Source organism: Microtus oregoni, unplaced genomic scaffold (genome assembly GCF_018167655.1).
Source record: "Microtus oregoni isolate MIOR12 unplaced genomic scaffold, Mior012 000050F_ref0000143, whole genome shotgun sequence".
NCBI lineage: Eukaryota > Metazoa > Chordata > Mammalia > Rodentia > Cricetidae > Microtus > Microtus oregoni.
This window is the reverse complement of record NW_024543256.1, coordinates 80,517-98,865: the sequence shown is the minus strand read 5'-3', so window position 1 is coordinate 98,865 and position 18,349 is coordinate 80,517. Positions and strand designations below refer to the sequence as shown.

At 48.1% G+C, this 18,349-nt stretch overlaps 1 pseudogene; it reads right to left on the bottom strand.

Annotated features, from left to right (window-relative positions):
• Positions 1-1,013: 1,013 nt before the first annotated feature.
• LOC121437287 lies at positions 1,014-1,189 on the bottom strand (annotated as a pseudogene).
• Positions 1,190-18,349: the final 17,160 nt, after the last annotated feature.

The window sequence follows — 18,349 nt, the reverse complement described above, 5'->3', positions numbered from 1 at the left end:
GGGGAGAGAGGAAGGAGGATCACATTCTCCTGTCCTTCCCGTCCTGTGGCTCTGCCTACCACTCTTTGTCCCAAATTTTCATGGTGAATTCTAGTCTTCCTTTGAAGGCCAACCTGATGGATTTTTTTCTTTTTTACAAAAATGTTACGTGTGTGTGTGTGCACGCACACGCACACGTACACAGATAGGACAGAGGATAGACCTTGGGAGTGAGTCCTGAAGTTGTCGGACCTGGAGATTGGACCCAACTCATCAGGCCTGGTGGAACGTGCCTGTTCAGCCATCTTACTAGCCCATTGACTTTACTACCACATACATCCCTCCATCCCTCCATCCCTCTTCCCTCTCTCCATCCCTCCTCCCTCCCTCTTCTCTCCCTCTTCCCTCCCTCCATCCCTCCTCTCCCTCCCTAGTATTCCCTTCCTCCTCTTGTGTTTCACCCTCACCCCTGCCGTGTGTGTGACTGTGTAGGGCAAAGGCTGACACTGCGTATCATCTGTAACCCCTCTTTTCCCAGACAGGATGTGATATTTATTACTGAACATGATTTAGTAGGGTAGAGGGTAGCACCACAGTAGAAGCCCCGAGGAGTGCGGGGCCCGCCAATGCCCGTGGGACCAGGATTGGTGATGCAGCTGACCCCTCGGCCATCAGGAACGAGTCACTTCTCAGCGACTGTGTCCTTCAGATCAATCTACATTCAGTTTAGTGAAGCCTCACCTCTTTGAGAGAGACAAAGTAGAACTCAGTGAGGACGACCAGGGCAAGAAAGTGGGAGGAAGGGGCTTAATAACACCACTTGCCTCTGGCAGCACGGAGAGCTTGAACTTGGCTTTACTTAGGGCCTCCATCCGATGTTCCTTATTCTGAGGCATGATTCAGGTGGACGTGATGGCCTGGACAGTGAGACCCCTGGCCGTGGTGACCTGAGGCTTCCCTAGGGCACAGCGAATACCTGTTTGGGGCCTAGATTGGAGGCGACATTGAGGTCAGAGCTCGAAGAGCCTTCAGAAGATTGTCTCCAAGGTCCCTTCGGGGAGCCCATACAGGCAACAGGGTGAGGTCACTCCGAACGAGTGTGCTGTTGGCAAGCATTGCACACCAGCCCCCAGTGAGAAGCTGCTGGCAACCGTTGCACAGCGCGCCCCGCTGAGAAAGGGGACCTCCCGTGCAGCTTAGTTGGCTGCAGATTTACCTTATCTTTTAAGACACAGTCTCTCAGTGAACATGAAACTCACTGATTTTGTCAGGCGGAGTGGCCATAGAGCTTTGCGGATGGATCCAGCAATCTGTCCTCCATGCCAGACATGCCGGCTCTAGGGTTTAAGAGTATTGCTGTGCCTGGATCTTCCGTGGGCGCTGGTGATCTGAACTCAGGTTCTCAGGTTTGCATGGGAAAACCTAACCCACTGAGCCATGATCCTTGCCCATCATTAATTTTATGGTCAGTAACATTAGTGTTAGAAATGAATGACATCTGTGGTGCCATTTCATCCCACGTACACATGTGCATGGATGGTGTGCAGCCTCGCCATACTGCTTCCTTCTCCCTGCTCTCAGATGCTACATCTCACAATTTTTTCTCTCTTCTCAAGTGCTGGTGTTACAGACACTCACCGTTAGCCTGAGATGTGGTATGTGTGTGTAACTGTGCGTGTGTGTATGTGTCCATGTATGTATGTGCAAATGTGTTCGTTCAGGTTCCCGTGGAGGGTGTCTGACCCCCCAGTGGGGGAGTTATCAGTCAGTCTTGGGACACCTGACAGGGTTCCTGGGATTTGAACTCCGGTCTTCTGGAAGAGCAACAAGTGCTCTTAAACACCGAGCTGTCTCTACAGCACCCTGTGCCGAGGTTTTCAATGGTTCTGGGGATCTGAACTCAGGTCTTCATGCTAATTCAGCAAGCATTTTACCTGCTGAGCCATCTCCCCAGTTCCATGTACATATTCGTTTCGTAGGCTTTGAACTCAGAAATTTTATCCGTTCCTTGTCCACACTGATGATGCATACAGAACACATTCTGTGACAGTTCTCATTATTTCAATGTGTGGCATCTACACTTTGCAAATGTGGGTCTGTCTCCTGGGTCACATCTCAGCTCCAATCACAGTGTCCCAGTCTGTGGGGAGCAGGAAGATCCTTGTGCCCACAGATCTCCTGGGAAACCAGGAACGTTAAGCATGCAGTAATGTCTTCTCAACGGAAAAGATGTGAGACCTGTTCTTCCATCCAGAAGGCTGGGGATTGGAGGTGATTAATAGCCTGGTGATCTTCACTATCTGTTGGACTAGGCCATATCAGGCTCCTACAACCAGGACCAGAGATACCAAATAGCCCAGATGTGTTCAGATCTCCAGAACCTTTGAAAACCTCAGCACAAGGTGATGTAGAGACGGCTCGGTGTTTAAGAGCACTTGTTGCTCTTCCAGAAGACCCGAGTTCAAATCCCAGGAACCCTGTCAGGTGACTGATAACTCCCCCTCTGTGGGGTCTGACACCCTCCTTGGGAACCTGAACGAACATATTTGCACATACATACATATACACATACATACACATGCACAGATACGTACACATACCACATCTAAGGCCAACGGTGAGTGTCTATAACACCAGCACTGAAGAAGAGAGACAGGGTAGAATCCTGGCACTCAATGGCCTAACGCTCTAGACCAATCAATGAGCCCCACGGTCACAGCGTTACCCTGTGTCAAAATAAGTTAGGTGGGTGCCTGGAGTATGTATGGCTTCTACATGCAAAATCATATCTGCCAGCATATGCACATGCAGTTGTGAACACACGCACGCATGCGTGCACATGCATTCACGCACATGAGTTCTACACACATGTGTTGTGGGATTCCCCTCTGTATGCTATGAATAGGTTTTACTACCGTTGGTTAATAAAGAAGCTTCTTTGGTCAATGGCAGGGCAGTACAAAGTTAGGTGGGAAATTTAAAATGAATGCAGGGAGAAAGACGGCAGAGTCAGGCAGATGCCATGCACCTGCCAAAAAAGACAGACACCGGAAACTTACCGGTAAGCCACAGCCTCGTGGTGATACACAGATGAGTAGAAATGGGTTAATTTAGGATGTAAGACATAGCTAGGAATATGCCTGGGCCGTCGGCAAAACTGTGTTGTAATTAATAAAGTTTTTGTTGTGACTATTTGGGTCTGGTTGGCCAGGAAATGAACGTGAAGTCTCCACTTACACCTATGATCACATAAACATACGTACCACATACCAAAAGATCTGCACACTCTCTCACACACATATCCACACATGTGTGCTACACATATGAACACATATATATGAACCACATATCAAAAGATTTACACTTGCAAACATACACAGAGGTGGACACATGCATTCAAAAACAAGTGTGTCTACACATAGAACACATATATATGAAGCACATACCAAATGATTTACACACATCTGAAAACATGCAGAGATGCATACATGCACTCACACACAGGTGTGCCACACATATGAACATTTACACATGTACTGCATACTAAAAGTTTTATGCATAAACCTGCATACTCCATACACGTGTATTCACACACACATGTGCTACACATAGGAACACATTTACACATGTACTGCATACTAAAGGATTTATGCATAAACCTGCATACTCCATACACGTCTATTCACACACACATGTGCTACACATAGGAACACATCTACACATGTAGTGCATACTAAAAGATTTATGCATAAACCTGCATACTCCATACACGTGTATTCACACACACATGTGCTACACATAGGAACACATTTACACATGTACTGCATACTAAAAGATTTATGCATAAACCTGCATACTCCATACACGTGTATTCACACACACGTGCTACACATAGGAACACATTTACACATGTACCACATACCAAAATATTCTCTCTCTTTCCCTCTCTCCATCCCTCTCTGTCTCTTTCTGTTTCTCTGTCTCTCTCTCATACACGCAGGAGTACACACTCGAATAATACAAGATTCAATGATAGGGAAATGTATTTTTCATCTCCTACTGATAGAATATCTCAAGTAGGAGATATTCAGTGCTGGAAGCATTACTGAAGGTCCATACGATCACAGATATTTTGAACAAAGGGGGAAGTTCCCCTAGATGATTCACAGTTTAGGAAGTACCATGATTCTGGCCAGAGGGGAAGTTCTCTCATTGACTGTGGAGAAATGAATTCTGCTTGTAGAAAATGAGAGATGCCGAACACACACTTGTTTTTAATGCTTCTGCATCACAGGACACAATGAGACAAGTGGTCAGGACGAGGAGAGGCCCCATGCAGGAACATGAGTTAGCATGGGACCATTTTTGTTTAAAAGGGCATGAAACGTTGGGAAGGGAGTGCAATTACATGACTCATACCAGCAAGTCTGAAACAATTCCATATTTATTAAACCAAATGTTTCCAAGTAATGATTTCCCATGGAGTATGTATGTATGTATGTATATATATATGTATATATATATGTATATATATGTATGTATGTATACACACACACACACATATATGAAGGACACCACAGGATAAGAGTCTTAAGTGTACAGAAGACCTTGTCTATCACTGATGTTCACATACTACATGCACAATAAATTTGAATCACAAAACATTCTCAGTTACCGCTATCCATACAAAGGAGGAAATACATAAACCACGAGGAAGTGAGCTATAGGCATACTAAGGATCAACTCTTAATGTGACAGGCAGTTGACATCAGGTAGCAGACCACATTGCATTGAAAGACCTTATAAATTTTGTCGGGAAGTGACATTTTCACATACTCGTCACAATACTTACATCTTTTTTTCTTCAGGAGTTCTAATGAATTCTACCAATTTCACTACTTCTGGGGCACAGTCTTTTCAAGTCTACAGGACGCATTCCCTTTGCAGGGTTATCGTCATTCCCATAGGCTCCATGACTGAACAAATGTAACAGCAGTATACAATGGCAAGAGTGTGCCTCCTTTAACTATTTCTCTGAAGATGACAAGGATTGACCACTCTTGTGCCTTCTAATTTGGTCAAGTGATACTGAGGTACAAGACCCCACTGTATCGACCCCAATGCACTGCTAACCATTAATTACGACGCTACCAAGAAAAACTTGCCATTACGACCCGTGGGCTGGAGGATGCTATAGACATCTCTGGACTGCTGTCACACAAATCCTTCGGTTTACTTGGGTTTTAGCAGAAAGGGGTATCTTTAGGAACAGGAGAACACAAGAAGATGTAGTCGCTGAAGCCGCAAACCACAAGCACCTTCTCCCAGAGAATTTCCATGAGAGAGTCGCTCCCCTCGTATCGACTTTCATTTCTTCAGAGTATTATGAGAATAACAGATCCAGGAGAGACAGTTGACCAGCAGCATTCTCTTGCTGGCGCTGTGAAGCACAAGGACATATTAAACGGACATATTAAAATAAACAGTGCTCGTCAAGCCCCAGTTTACCCTGAAAGGCTCAGTACTTACATTCAGCATCAGAAGTTTTGTTTCCAAGGTGGCTATTAGACGTCTCAGCTCTTCAATGGGGGATTCTCCCCGAGAATCCCTCAGTATTACAAGTTTCTAAAGTGAAAGAGACATGGGCAGAAATCAGCCCCGGTCATTTTGTTTACAAATGCGAACAGCAATATTTAAAAGGGAGTAGATGTGGTGAAAAGACATGGTTTCATTATTCCAAAACAAGCATACAGCATGTGCAACATGGAGATCCGTCACCCACCAAAGAGACACAGACGTTACCACTCCACAACCCACTGCTGAAAGTTCAACCTTGTGGCATTAGCGGGGCGGGGGGGGGGGGCGGAGGGTTCGGGGGAAGGGTGCTTTGCCTACCTAGCATGGATCCCTCTCCCCGCAAATCAAGAATGAATCCCAATGAAAACAGAGAGCATGAGGCATGAGCTCATTGACTGCCACTCATTTCTCTGGGAGCTGGAGTAGCTTGTCGTGTACCACTGAATACCATGAAATTAAAACTCATGGTTTCCACCCCCACAGTGCCTTCAGTAGTGTGTGAAATAGCACATGCCACATTTAAATGCTTGTGTGAAATGCTGTGGGGGGGGAGCTTATAAAATTTCGCAAGACCTCTTCCCTTGGGCACGCCACCCCTGTGACCTGGTGAACAGCCAGCCCAGCCACAGGGGCAAGCGAGTTGCTGGTTCAGTGAGCCATCCTGAATGATATGAAGGAGAGTGACTGAAGATACCCACGGCTGGCTTCTGACCTTCACACACACACACCCAGAGGAACGTACACGTGCGTGTGCCTCAGTGCACACACACACCCAAGGGAAAATGCACTGTGAAGCAAGAACAGACGGTCTGAAAGGCATCAATGCCCTGTACAATACGAACAACTCTGGATGAAATCACCAAGGCAGCAATTCCTGCTTCAAAGGACTCTACCCACCGTATGTGAACTCTAAAAGTAAAAACTCATTTTGTACTTAGGTTTACATGGAACCATGACACCATGAGGAAAATGCTGGAAGATGCTCTGGTACAATGGTCTTGCACTGTTTCAGTAAAACTCTGACTGGCCAGTAGCCAGGCAGGAAGTAGAGGCGGGGCCAAGAAAACAGAAGAATTCCAGGAAGAGGAAAGTGTCAAGTCTTCAGTTGTGACCCAGTCCAAAAGGAAACAAGATGAGAATGCCTCGCTGATAAAAGGTCCCAAGCCATGTGGCTAACACAGACAAGAATTGTGGGTTGAGATGTAAGATATGAGAGTTAATGAGAAGACTGAGCCAATAGGCCAACCAGTTTATAAATAAAATGTAGGCCTCTGTGTGCTTCTTTGGGACTGAATGACTGCGGGACCAGGCGGGACAGAAACCTCTGTTGACAGGAAGATGTTTACAGGTAACGTTCCGAAGGAATAAGCCAAAGCATGGAAGGAACGCCAGAGTATTCAATGTCCCTGTGTGTGGGTTCCTTTCAGAATGTACAACAGACCTCCAAGTACTGTTCACACAGATCTTTAAATTCTTCCATTCTCTTCTTCTGAATACCCAGAGACTGATGAATAAATTTTTGCTGCTCCTTGAAGATATTCTGAGACACAGACAGTAAAAGATGTAAGAACAATACAGGGAAACTCAGAAATATTACAAAAACGTGACTCTGTATCATATTTATGCAAAACATATACAAGGAAATCACTAGCAATTTTTCAAGCACGATGACCACTTCACACAAGTTATCTAATACTAAAATATTACCATAGTGATGAGAACTCATTCATTTAATGGAACGTTTTCCTACGTAACAGTATCTAAAACATTGCTGTTAGTTTCTGAAGACTTGAAAACCCATCCATTAGAGACTGTCATAGCTGGTGAACCCTCTGTGTTTACAGAAATTACCCTGAGATGGCCCCAGTGTCTCTCACTCCCTACATAGGAACCCACTCCCTTTTGTTCTTGCCAGTAAGAGTAGAGTCCACAGCTGGCCTGCTTAACAGGCAAGGATTCTGTAAGACTTACGTCGGATACTGTCCTGGACCAATATAAGAATGCACATCTAAGAGTCTTTTGAAACCAATTCCATGAGATGGGGACCTTAAGTATCTCTCCTCTCACACCTAGCAATCTGAGACACAGAGGTAAATTATTTTCCCCAGTGAGCGTGACTAGCAAGGGACTGAACCGTGACTGCGTTCCAACTGGTGGGAATGCAGAATGCAGGGGCCATACTCCTGCCCACTCGACTGGACGGGGGGGGGGTCGCCTCCATCTCCCTCCACATCCCAGCCTCGGCCTCCCCACTTTGGAAGTCAGAATCTCCAGGAGGGCAGCTCCATCCTACACCAGGAAGGAAGATTCCCTCAAAGATGGCACTGTCCGGTGTCAGGCATTTATTTGTGCCCCAAAACTCATAAAAACCTCACTCAAATCTCCAGGTTAAAGGAGAGTCAGTCATCCCATGGCTATCACGGATTGAAGCCTTGCCTTCTTCACCTCTGGGAGTGGGCTGGTCTGAACTCCAAGCACTGAAGGCTAAGCCTCCACCTGCTCTGCCGCAGCCACAGGGACTGCTCTCACTCTGCCTCCCTAGTCACTGTGTCAGAAGGCTCTGGTGGGCCTCCTGCTCCTGGTGTCTGCACTTCTTGGGTGGATCAGAAAGGGCTCCCTCTTAAGATACAATCCCATACCTTCTCCTGCACTCTCCAGGCAGTGCCTGCTCACCTGCTACCCCCCCCCCATGATGGCTGCTAACCATCACTGACCTTGTCATCTCTCTGTGGGAAAAGGAACAAACCAGGGGGAAACGGTCAGTGGCCAGTCTCTTGTCACCACATCCACCACCCTGCTTGCCTCCCTAAGTTCTTGTCTCGTCCCTTCCCTCCAGACTTGCTGCAGGAAGCCCTGCTACTTCTGATGCTGACACAATGGATTCCTTGAAAGCTAAGCTGCTTGACACTCACAGCGAGTTTTTTTGCACGTTTCTTGACTTCAGCTGCATCCTCGGATAACTTTCTTTTCAAAGTCTTCATCTGAAGAGAATATTCTTGATAAAGTTTCTGCCTGTGAATGATATAGCAAGGAATAGTGCGATACTCCATCCCAATAGGAAGAAAATACATTTGAAGCACGACTGACTTGCCCTCACTAACGCTATTGGTGGAGGATGTGGAAATGGCCTCTAAACTATGCAGACAGGGAAAAGGAAGCTGACTGGATTATTTCATTTTACATCACAGCATTTGCTCCTCCCTGCTGAGAGAGAAGTACCTTCCCACGCCTTTGTGCCAGAAAGCTCAGGAAGAACTATTGTTTTACTATCATTCCACAAATATTCGTCTGTCTGACAGACACAACTTGTGGTTAGTTCTCTCTTTCTGAAGAACAGGTCCAAGGAGCATGCACATCCGCTCCCATCAGAGAATTCTGCGGTGGCCTACCTGCTTGCTCTTCCTCACGCTGTGCCAGTGTGGATCTCGGTACAGTAGCACAGTGAACACTGCTCCTGATAGCTATAAGGCTTTGGAGGCATGGGATTTTCATTTCTATGGCACCGAACAGAGGCTCGACCGACTGTGGGATGAATGCTTTGAGGATTTCAAGCTCCAGGTGCCCAGCACGTTCACGTGATGCATACTGTTCCACTGACTCAACAGCAATGTGTCAAAACGGTCATCATAGCCGGGCGGTGGTGGCGCACACCTTTAATCCCAGCACTTGGGAGGCAGAGGCAGGTGGATCTCTGAGTTTGAGACCAGCCTGGTCTTCAAGAGCTAGTTCCAGGACAGGCTCCAAAAAAAAAACCACAGAGAAACTCTGTCTCGAAAAAACCAACCAAACAAACAAACAAAAAAAAAAACAACAACAAAAATAAAAAACGGTCATCGTAATTCATGGCTAGGAAACGCAGCTGACTTCGGTGATGATGTGAGGCTATAACATGACTAAAGAAGTCTACCCTATACAGAAATGCCAAGCCGAACACGTTCTCCTACTGAGCTTCTGGCCCGTGGGGGTCACGGCTATTCCTCAACCTCTAGCTATCGTGCTTACTAACCAAATGTCAAAGCGTCCGGGATAACAGCACCAAGAAGCAACAACCGTACCTTTGCTCGCCCTGGATTTTTAGAATATCCTCAAATTTCAGCTCCAAGGTTTCAGAAGACTCCATGATGATTGCTGTGAATCTTTCGCTGTTGCCCTGAAGAAAGTTCTTATTGGGTTCTGTATCGAAACACATTCTTGAAACCATTACTGTAAAGTTCCGCCAGCTTTAGTTTTCTACTTAGAAAACCACTTGCTATTAATAGAGGGAAACAATCTGTCAATGGCAAGAATATCTGCCTCCTTTCTTTCAGTCAAGAATTTCAGTGGTTATGACCTTGAGGTGAGATTGGAGAGCTGGACTTCAGTGTCTATATATTACAGACAAAACACAGTGAAGGGAACTTAGCAAAACTGGCAAGAAAGGGTTTCAAATCGCTGTGCAATTTCCTCATGGGGCATCATTAAAAGGTAAAATTCAATCAATGTACATATTTATGCTCCAGTTCAAGGACACATTCTGAGGGACTGTTGGGCCGCTTTGTGCAAAACACAACAGTAGTCCGTTTACAAAGATCTCCAAAGGCTCCGAGATTATTGCACAGTCAGATGAAAATACTGTAACTATTGTAGCCATTGGAGCTTTTAGGCAAATTTGACAGGGTAGACACCCTGAATATTCTAACGGGGGAACCACACTGATCGATAAGTCTGTGGTACTGGGGATGGAACCCAGAGCCTTAAGCATAGAAGGCGAGTGCTCTCCCACTCAGCTACCTCCCTATCCTGATTCCTGAAGTTTCCAGAATCGATTCTCTGTCAGAAACCTCTACAGAGCTCCTAGAACGTTCTCGGATTGCAATGTTTTTTTTAACTGTTTGTGTGACTGACTTCTGACAGAGACATTTAAAGCAGGACTCAGTCTGCGCATACAATGGTCCCAGTGCTGACTTCAGCTCCCCACTGCATGTACCATTCTTTACACACTAAACAGTGGTCAGGTATTTAAGGGAGGCTGGCCACCACCCCTACTCACACACACGCAACACACACGCACATACGCACAAACACACAGGGAGAGAGAGTGAGAGAGAGAGAGAAAGAGAGAGAGAGAGGAGACAGAGAGCTGGACTGAAATACAAACAAGTAAAGTAATATGTGGTATTTTGTTTGGATTGTTTTTAGAGACAGGATTTCTCTGTGTAGCTTTGGTGCCTGTCATGGAACTAGCTCTTGTAGACCAGGCTGGCCTCGAATTCACTGAGATCTGCCTCCCTCTGCCTCCCAAGTGCTGGAATTAAAGGCATGTGCCACCACCGGCTGGCTTCAAATGTGATATTAGAAACAGACATATCACTTGTGCGAATCAAAACCTTGAAGACAGATAATTACATCTAATTTTCAAAGATCCCACTGTTAGTAAATAACAGCATCCACACCACAGGTGCCATGTTCTCAATATTGGCAATTAACGTGAAGTAGAGAGTTGGTAATCTAATAAATACTATTTGACACTGTTTGAGAACAAGGCAGTAAACACACTCTCTTGTCTGCCAAGCGATACCTCCCTCGCCTTGCACTTCTTTGGTTGAAACAATTTTCTCAAATTCCTGATATCTCCTAGAATGTACCTTCAAATTCTTCAAATAAATTCTGTATTTTCTTCCTGCAAAGAAATTACCTTTTTACTTCGATGTACATAAAAGGTCATTCTTGTAGTGAGTGGAAGAAGTGGAGGGTGCCACACAGCCTACATACAATTCACATTTCAAGAACAGGCCACCTTATTCCTGTCAGACAGGCTCTATGACAGGATCCGTACTTTGTTGGAGGCATGAGATTTTCATTCCTTACCACATTGAACATCTGATCTACTGTAGGATGCTGCTTTGAGATCCTTCAGCTCAATGCACCCAAGTACATCCACGTGGTGCATGCGCCTTAGTTGCTACATTTACTTACTTACTTACTATCTCCGTTTATTCTGTTAGTCTGGCAATCAGCAAGGACCCGGAATATCCCCCAGGTTCTGCCATGCCTCAGCCCTCACTTCTGGGCTTAAAGGCTGGGTGTGGCCACGCATGGCTTTATCTGTGGGTGCTGAGGGCCTGAACTCAGGCTCCTGTGTTTGCACCTTAAGCACTCTTCCACTGAGCCCTCTCTCCAGCCAGACTTTTCTAAATTTATTTCGTGAAAACATGAAAACGTATCACCTGGCCTCTTGCCCTTCTGTTCCACAGGAAGTACCGTCCTCACCACTGACATCAATGACTTCTCTTCCTGGTGTTTTAAAACGAAAGAGGAAAACTATTTTGAAACAAAGTGTGCTGTTCTCATCATCCCCCACGGAAAGCAGTGTCATTATAGTGTTTCTAGATTCCATAGCCAGCATCTGTTCCTTACACTTTTTCAATAGTCATCCGTGAAATCATGAACACACACACATACATGTCACATATACATCACACACAGAGACACAGACATACAGATACACAGACACACACATACATATCACATATACATCACACACAGACACACAGACACACAGAGACACAGAGATACACACAACACACACACCACTTTAGGCTTGACTCTCAGACCAGTTGGTCCAGGCACCTGTACAGGCCTTCCAGAGAGTCACTGTGACCCATGTGCTCCCGGAGAGGCATGTTGACTAGGCATGTGGCAGGTTTCCTGTGTGGCAGAAATTTCAGGTGGGGGAACCTAAAGGCCCCAAGAAGCTTGAACAAGAGTTATTAGCATCTGAAACCTCCTGCTATTCCAATAAAAGTTCATGCACATAATCCACTCAGTGCTCCACCCACCAAGAGATTTTAGGATGTCCCCCGGGGTGGACACAGCCCTACAGGGCCCTTCTGTTTTTGGTGTTGTTGTTTGATTTTTTTTTAACCTTGGGTGATGAAATCTGGGGTCTTGGTGTCATGCAATGTGATATGCATGAGCCTTGGATGTGTGCCAGCACTGTCAGGAACTTTCCCACCCACCAAGAGATTTTAGGATGTCCCCTGTGGTGGACACAGCCATATGGCAGCCCATCTTGTTTCTTCAAACCTGGAGTGATTGAATCGGGGTTCCGGGTGTCATCTGACATGAGAATCAGACCTGCCTCGGATGCGTTTCAGAACTCTCAGGGGCTTTCCCACCCACCAAAAGACTTTAGGACCTTACCCAGGTGGACAGAGCCCTACAAGGCCTATCTGGCTTGTTGTTGTTGTTGTTATTGTTTCTGGTTTTGTTTTTTACCTGGGGTGACTGCATCTGGGTTCTTGGTGTCATCCCACGTGGGATTCGGATCCAGCCTTGGACACGCGCCAGCACTCTCACGGGCTTTCTTCTCCCCGCTTGACATGGCTAGAATCTTCTTGGGCTAGACAGGACTCCGGCCACTACAGATACCAGGAGGAATTACAGGATGGCAATGGGAACAGGGACTTGGACTCCACAGGATGTGGCCAGATGCCCTGGCACTTGTACTGCAGCAAGGAGAAGGCAAGAGGATGTCACCACAGTTCAGTTCTGCACCATATCTCTATCTGAACGTGGAGCTCTCAGACCCACTACCTCTCAAGATTGGTCCTCTGCTGTGTTCCCGACCCTTGGGTAGGAAAATCCTGGGCACTGCCGGTGTAGGAGGGTCATCTGTCTATATGTTACTTTCATTGGTTAATAAAGAAACTGCCTTGGCCTTTTGATAGGCCAGCCCTTAGGTGGGTGGAGTAGACAGAACAGAATGCTGGGAGAAAGAAAGCAGAGTCAGGCAGATGCCATGAAGCTCCGGCCCGAGATGGACGTAGGTTAGAATCTTCCCGGTAAGCCACCACCTCGTAGTGCTACACAGATTATTAGAAATGGGTTAATCAAGAAGTGAGAATGAGCCAATAAAAGGCTGGAACTAATGGGACAGGCTGTGTTTAAATGAATACGATTTGTGTGTTGTTATTTCGGGTGTAAAGCTAGCCATGCGGGAGCCGGGCGGGAGGAAAAGCAGGCCAGCTTGCCTCATCACTACACACTGCCTCCTGCCTGCCAAACAAGGCACCAAATGCCCGTGTCTGGTTGGGAACGCCAACGCATTGAGGGCCTACTCAGTCACCTGGGCCACGTCTCCCAGCTCATAAGCTGTCCCACTCAGCCTGCCCAATCCCTGTAGCCCTCTTGACCCCTCCCCAACCTTGCACTCTGGGGCCTTGCTCAGTCCCATTTAGAAGCAAAGCTCCTGAGATCACCCCACAGGTTTCCCTCGGTCCTGCCTCTTTGAGATCCCACTGTCCTGGTGCATGAGCTAAGTAAGGTTCCTCTCGGATCCCTATCACAACTGGGGAGACTCATAACAGAGTTACTCAATGGCAAATCATCCATGCAGGTATTCTCCCACCCTGGGAGCCTCCTTCTCCTCAGCGAGTGGCTGTGCCTATCTAGGCCCCACCTCCCAATGCACATCTCTCTGACGGGCTGCAAAGGCATACACGCCCAGGATTAAGTGGCCTGAAATGGCACTTGTGAGATCTGGATGCAGAAGTTGCCCAGACGTTGGATGCAGAAGGGGCCCAGTCCTGCCCCACCCCCTGCAGACAGGCATTTCTGTCGAGGCAAGGCCCTTGGGTGCATGTCAGTGGGCCCCAGATGTCCCTTGAGGACTCCAGCTGGACACAAGGAGGAAAACATGGACAGTCACTACTTCCCCTTCTGTACCTCACTGCCACACCCAGCTCTCTTCAAACCTGCCACCCTCAGAACCCCTTCCTCTACTGCCTTCAGCGTCCTATTTCACTACCAGGCAAAAGTGGGTCTTTCAAACTTCACCTCACAGATAAACCTGCGCCCTTCCTCCTCAAGATCCCGCTCTCCTCCCCCAAAGGGCTGTGCATCCCTGCTGACCTGGGCTCGCGATCGAGTCTGCTATTTACCCTGTCCACTCACCTCGGTGACCACACTTGAGAATGCCCCTCTGAGAGGCTCCTTTCCCGCCCCTGTCAGACAGAGGCCCCACCTCTGGCACTCCTGAGGCTGCCTGCAGGCCCTCGCACAGGTGTGACGCTGTCCATCAGTCGCCCATTCCCGACTCGGGCCCTACAGTTGCCTATGTGCTTGATTAAAGTGCCCAGAGTTCCCTTTCAGACCGGTGAGCCTGTCGAACTCTTGCCAGTGGAAGCATCGCAGGAGGACCCAGTTGTCCTGTCAGGACCCACAGACCCCAGGAAGGAAAGGAACACAAAACAGCAGATGTGGAGAGTCCCTACCGCCTCTCTCAGGCCCCTGACTCTGCCCCACCCAGTGTTCTAGGGCTCAGCTGCCTTCATCACCTCTTTTCATTCTTGCCTCTGGCGCCTCTTGCAGCTTGAAGTGGAAGTGAGGCTCCCAAAGTCACCTCACAGGCCACCCTGACCCCTCTCGCTCTGTGGTCCCTCTGTCCTGCGTCAAGAGCTTTCGTCTTCCTGATCCCTCTAAACCACCCCAGGAGCACTGGCACGGTACCCCGAAACCCCCAAAACAAAGAAACAAAAAACCCCGCCACTCACCTACGTGCCTCGGCTCCGCTAGACAGCTTCCCTCCACTCAGAGGTTGGCCACGTTTAGTCTGGCCCCACCTCGCAATATAACACTCTCTGATTGGCTGGCCTGATACCCCTTGTCGCACGCGCAGGGGCGGGCCAACATGATGCGCATGCGCCAAGGGGTTCAGCACGCCTAGCTTGACCAGTCACGCCCTCCCCTTGAGGCATGGCCCACGGCCTCATTTCATTGGGCCGTGGTCACAGCCAGTTAAGCCCATCTTCCTGTGTATGTGTCTGTCTCTGATTGGATGCCACCGGAAGGGGCGTATATGTGCCATGGGGGCCAGTGGGTCCCATGGGCTGCTCTGGGGACATGAAACATAAGCACTTACAGGGCGAGGTCAGGCGAGACTCCAGGGCTGGGCTGATCTATCAGTCAGAGACAGGCGTTTACCCTGGGGCACAGCAGTTGAGCATGCCTGAGAGGTCCACTGTGCTTTTCTCTCCAAATGGTGCTCTGGTTGCTGATGGCCCGTGGCTGTATCTCAGAGGTCTCAGGTGTTCATCCTGTCCCCGAATAGTACACAGGGGCCAGCTGTTGGATACCGCACGTCCCTCCTCTAACACCCTGTCCGGCTAAGACCTCCCAGGCCCTCTATTTCTCAAACCTCGCCTCTGATGCTCCAGAGGTGTCTAGTCCAGTTCGAGGCTAAGGCCAGACACAGGCACATCACATCACAGGCCCTCTTGAGCAAGCCTCCCCGGGATCCCCACCATCCAACCCCAGGGGCTGTGGTTCAAGCATTACTTGCCTAAAACCTCGCCAGAAGATGCCCTTTCACCCAGTTATTCACTAGGTGATCCTAACCCAACCACACCTTCGAGAGCTTCCTTCCCTTCAGAAACCAGCCACAGATAGTTAGTCCCAGCCTTTCCGATGGACATGCACCCCTTTTTGGCTGGAAGGGCGTGCTCACACGCGAGGCAGGTACAGCATGGTCTGATGAGTACGGTGGCCTATCCAGGCTTGCATGCATGCCTGACGGAGGGCCATCAGGCATGTCTCATGATGCACACTCTGCTCCCCAAGGGCTGTAGAGGAAGGTAGTCTCTGATTGCCACGGCTGGAGCCTCACCGTGGAGTCCCTTAATGGTCAGTCACCTTCACCACCCTGATCCAACAGAGTAACCTCAGATGCTTATTTCTATTTTATAGACATGAGGGTCTCATGCAGATAAAGGCCACCTTCCAGAGGATACAGTTAGGTTTGCTGACATAGCACCCATGCGTGGGACCGAACCTTTGTAGTAGGAAGGGGGCCGCTAGTTCTTCCTGCCTAGACCCAAAACAATCACACAGAAACTGTATTAATTAAATCACTGCTTGGCCCATTAGCTCTAGCTTCTTATTGGCTGACTCTTACATCTCGATTTAACCCATTTGTATTAATCTGTGTATTGCCATGTGGCTGTGGCTTATCAGGTAAAGTTCCCAGCTTCTGTCTCTGGTGGTGGCTCCATGGCATCTTTTTGACTCCACCCTTCTTTCTCCCAGCATTCAGTTCAGTTTTCCCCACCTAGCTAAGTTCTGCCCTGCCATAGGTCCAAAGCAGTTTCTTTATTCATTAATGGTAATCACAGCACACAGAGGGGACTCCCACACCAGCCCTTCAGGTCTTCTATCAGGCTGTCTTAGTTAGGGCTTCTATTGCTGTGATACAATCCATAACCAAGGCAACAACAGAGAGGAAAGAGTTTATTAGGGGTTTATGCTTCCAGAGAGGTAGGGTCCATAATGGCAGGGAATGCAGGTGGCACACAGGGCACCTCCCGCTGGAAGCTGGAGCTGAGGGCTCCCATCTCAAATTGCAACCCAGGAAGTCAAGTGAAAAAGGAGGCTTTTGAAACCTGAAGGCCACCCCCCCCTTACACACACCCCAGTGACATACTTCCTTCCCTCAGCAAGGCCTCATCTCCTTAGCCTCTCCAAACAGCCACCAGCCACCATTGGATTTTAGAGAGGAAGGAAACTAAAGGCAGGAAGGAGACCAAAGTCTGGCATCAACAGGTAAGCCTGACTCTGTTTAACCCAAGGACAGGGACTCTCCACCGGATCTATCAATCCCTGCTAAGTCACAATGTAAAGAACCTGGTCTGGGTGACCAGTTTGGGGACGACAATCTATTTCCTCTACCCCTCTGCCGGCCAGCCAACATTGAAAGTAGGCCATTCAACAGAGCAAAATGTTACCCACTTACGCTACTTCACAGTCATGCTAGCTATTGTTGTTCGCGGTGTCCTGCATGTCCTGCCAGTGTGCAAGGGTTAAATCCAAAGGAGCAGAGCAAGTCGTTCCCATGTTGTTGGTTATGCTAGTTCCGGGTCTGGGAAGATAGGGAAATATCCCACAAAGGAAGCGAACGAGAACAATCACAAGACAAATTAAGACGACCAGACTCCCAAGGCTTCCTGGAATTCCGGGGGAAGACCATCCTTCCTCCAAGGTGGGATATGCCCAAAGACACTCCAAGTCAAAGGTATAAATTCCACAGGTGGCTCCCTATCCTCTCCCTCCCCAATTCTGTCCAGAAGCTTCTGAAAGCGAACAGTCAGACCTCAGGTAGAATCTCTCAGGGGTCCCTCCTGGACCCTAACCCAGTCTACGGATCGAGACAAAAGGGTGCGATATTCAATAAGCGTATCATTACACAAATGAAGTATGGACATACGTATGTCCTTGGTTGGCCGGTTCCTATCTGTCCTTGGGGTATGTAGATGAAGCATACTTTGGACATATTTTTAATTGGCCAGTTCTAGGCTATCCTAAGGCAATGCTCTCCCATGTGCTACTGTCTCCTACTAGATGGCCCTTGTCACATATGAAATGTTTTAGCCTAGCCTAAACAGCGTGGTGGGAAGCAATTAGATCAGTCTGACCGGTTTTTCATTTCTCTCATTACCCGCAAAACCTCAGCACAGCATCCCCCAATATCCGATCACCCACCTAGCCATTATCACCCCAGTGCCTTTCTCCTCAGAAAGAGGACATATGGAACCAGTCCCTCTCCTCCCCAAGATTGCATCTCTATGATTGGCTGGGAGAGGGTGTTCCAGCAGGTGGGGCCTAGCACATGCCCACGTGAGTGGCGGGCTTAGCAGGCATAAAGGTGAGCACAGCAAGCTCATGCGTGAGCCATGCCCGAGAGATGCCTCAGAGGCGTGCCTGCATGAGGCAGACCAGGAGAATGTGTGCTCACGAGGGAGGCTGTCCAGCACATAGATGC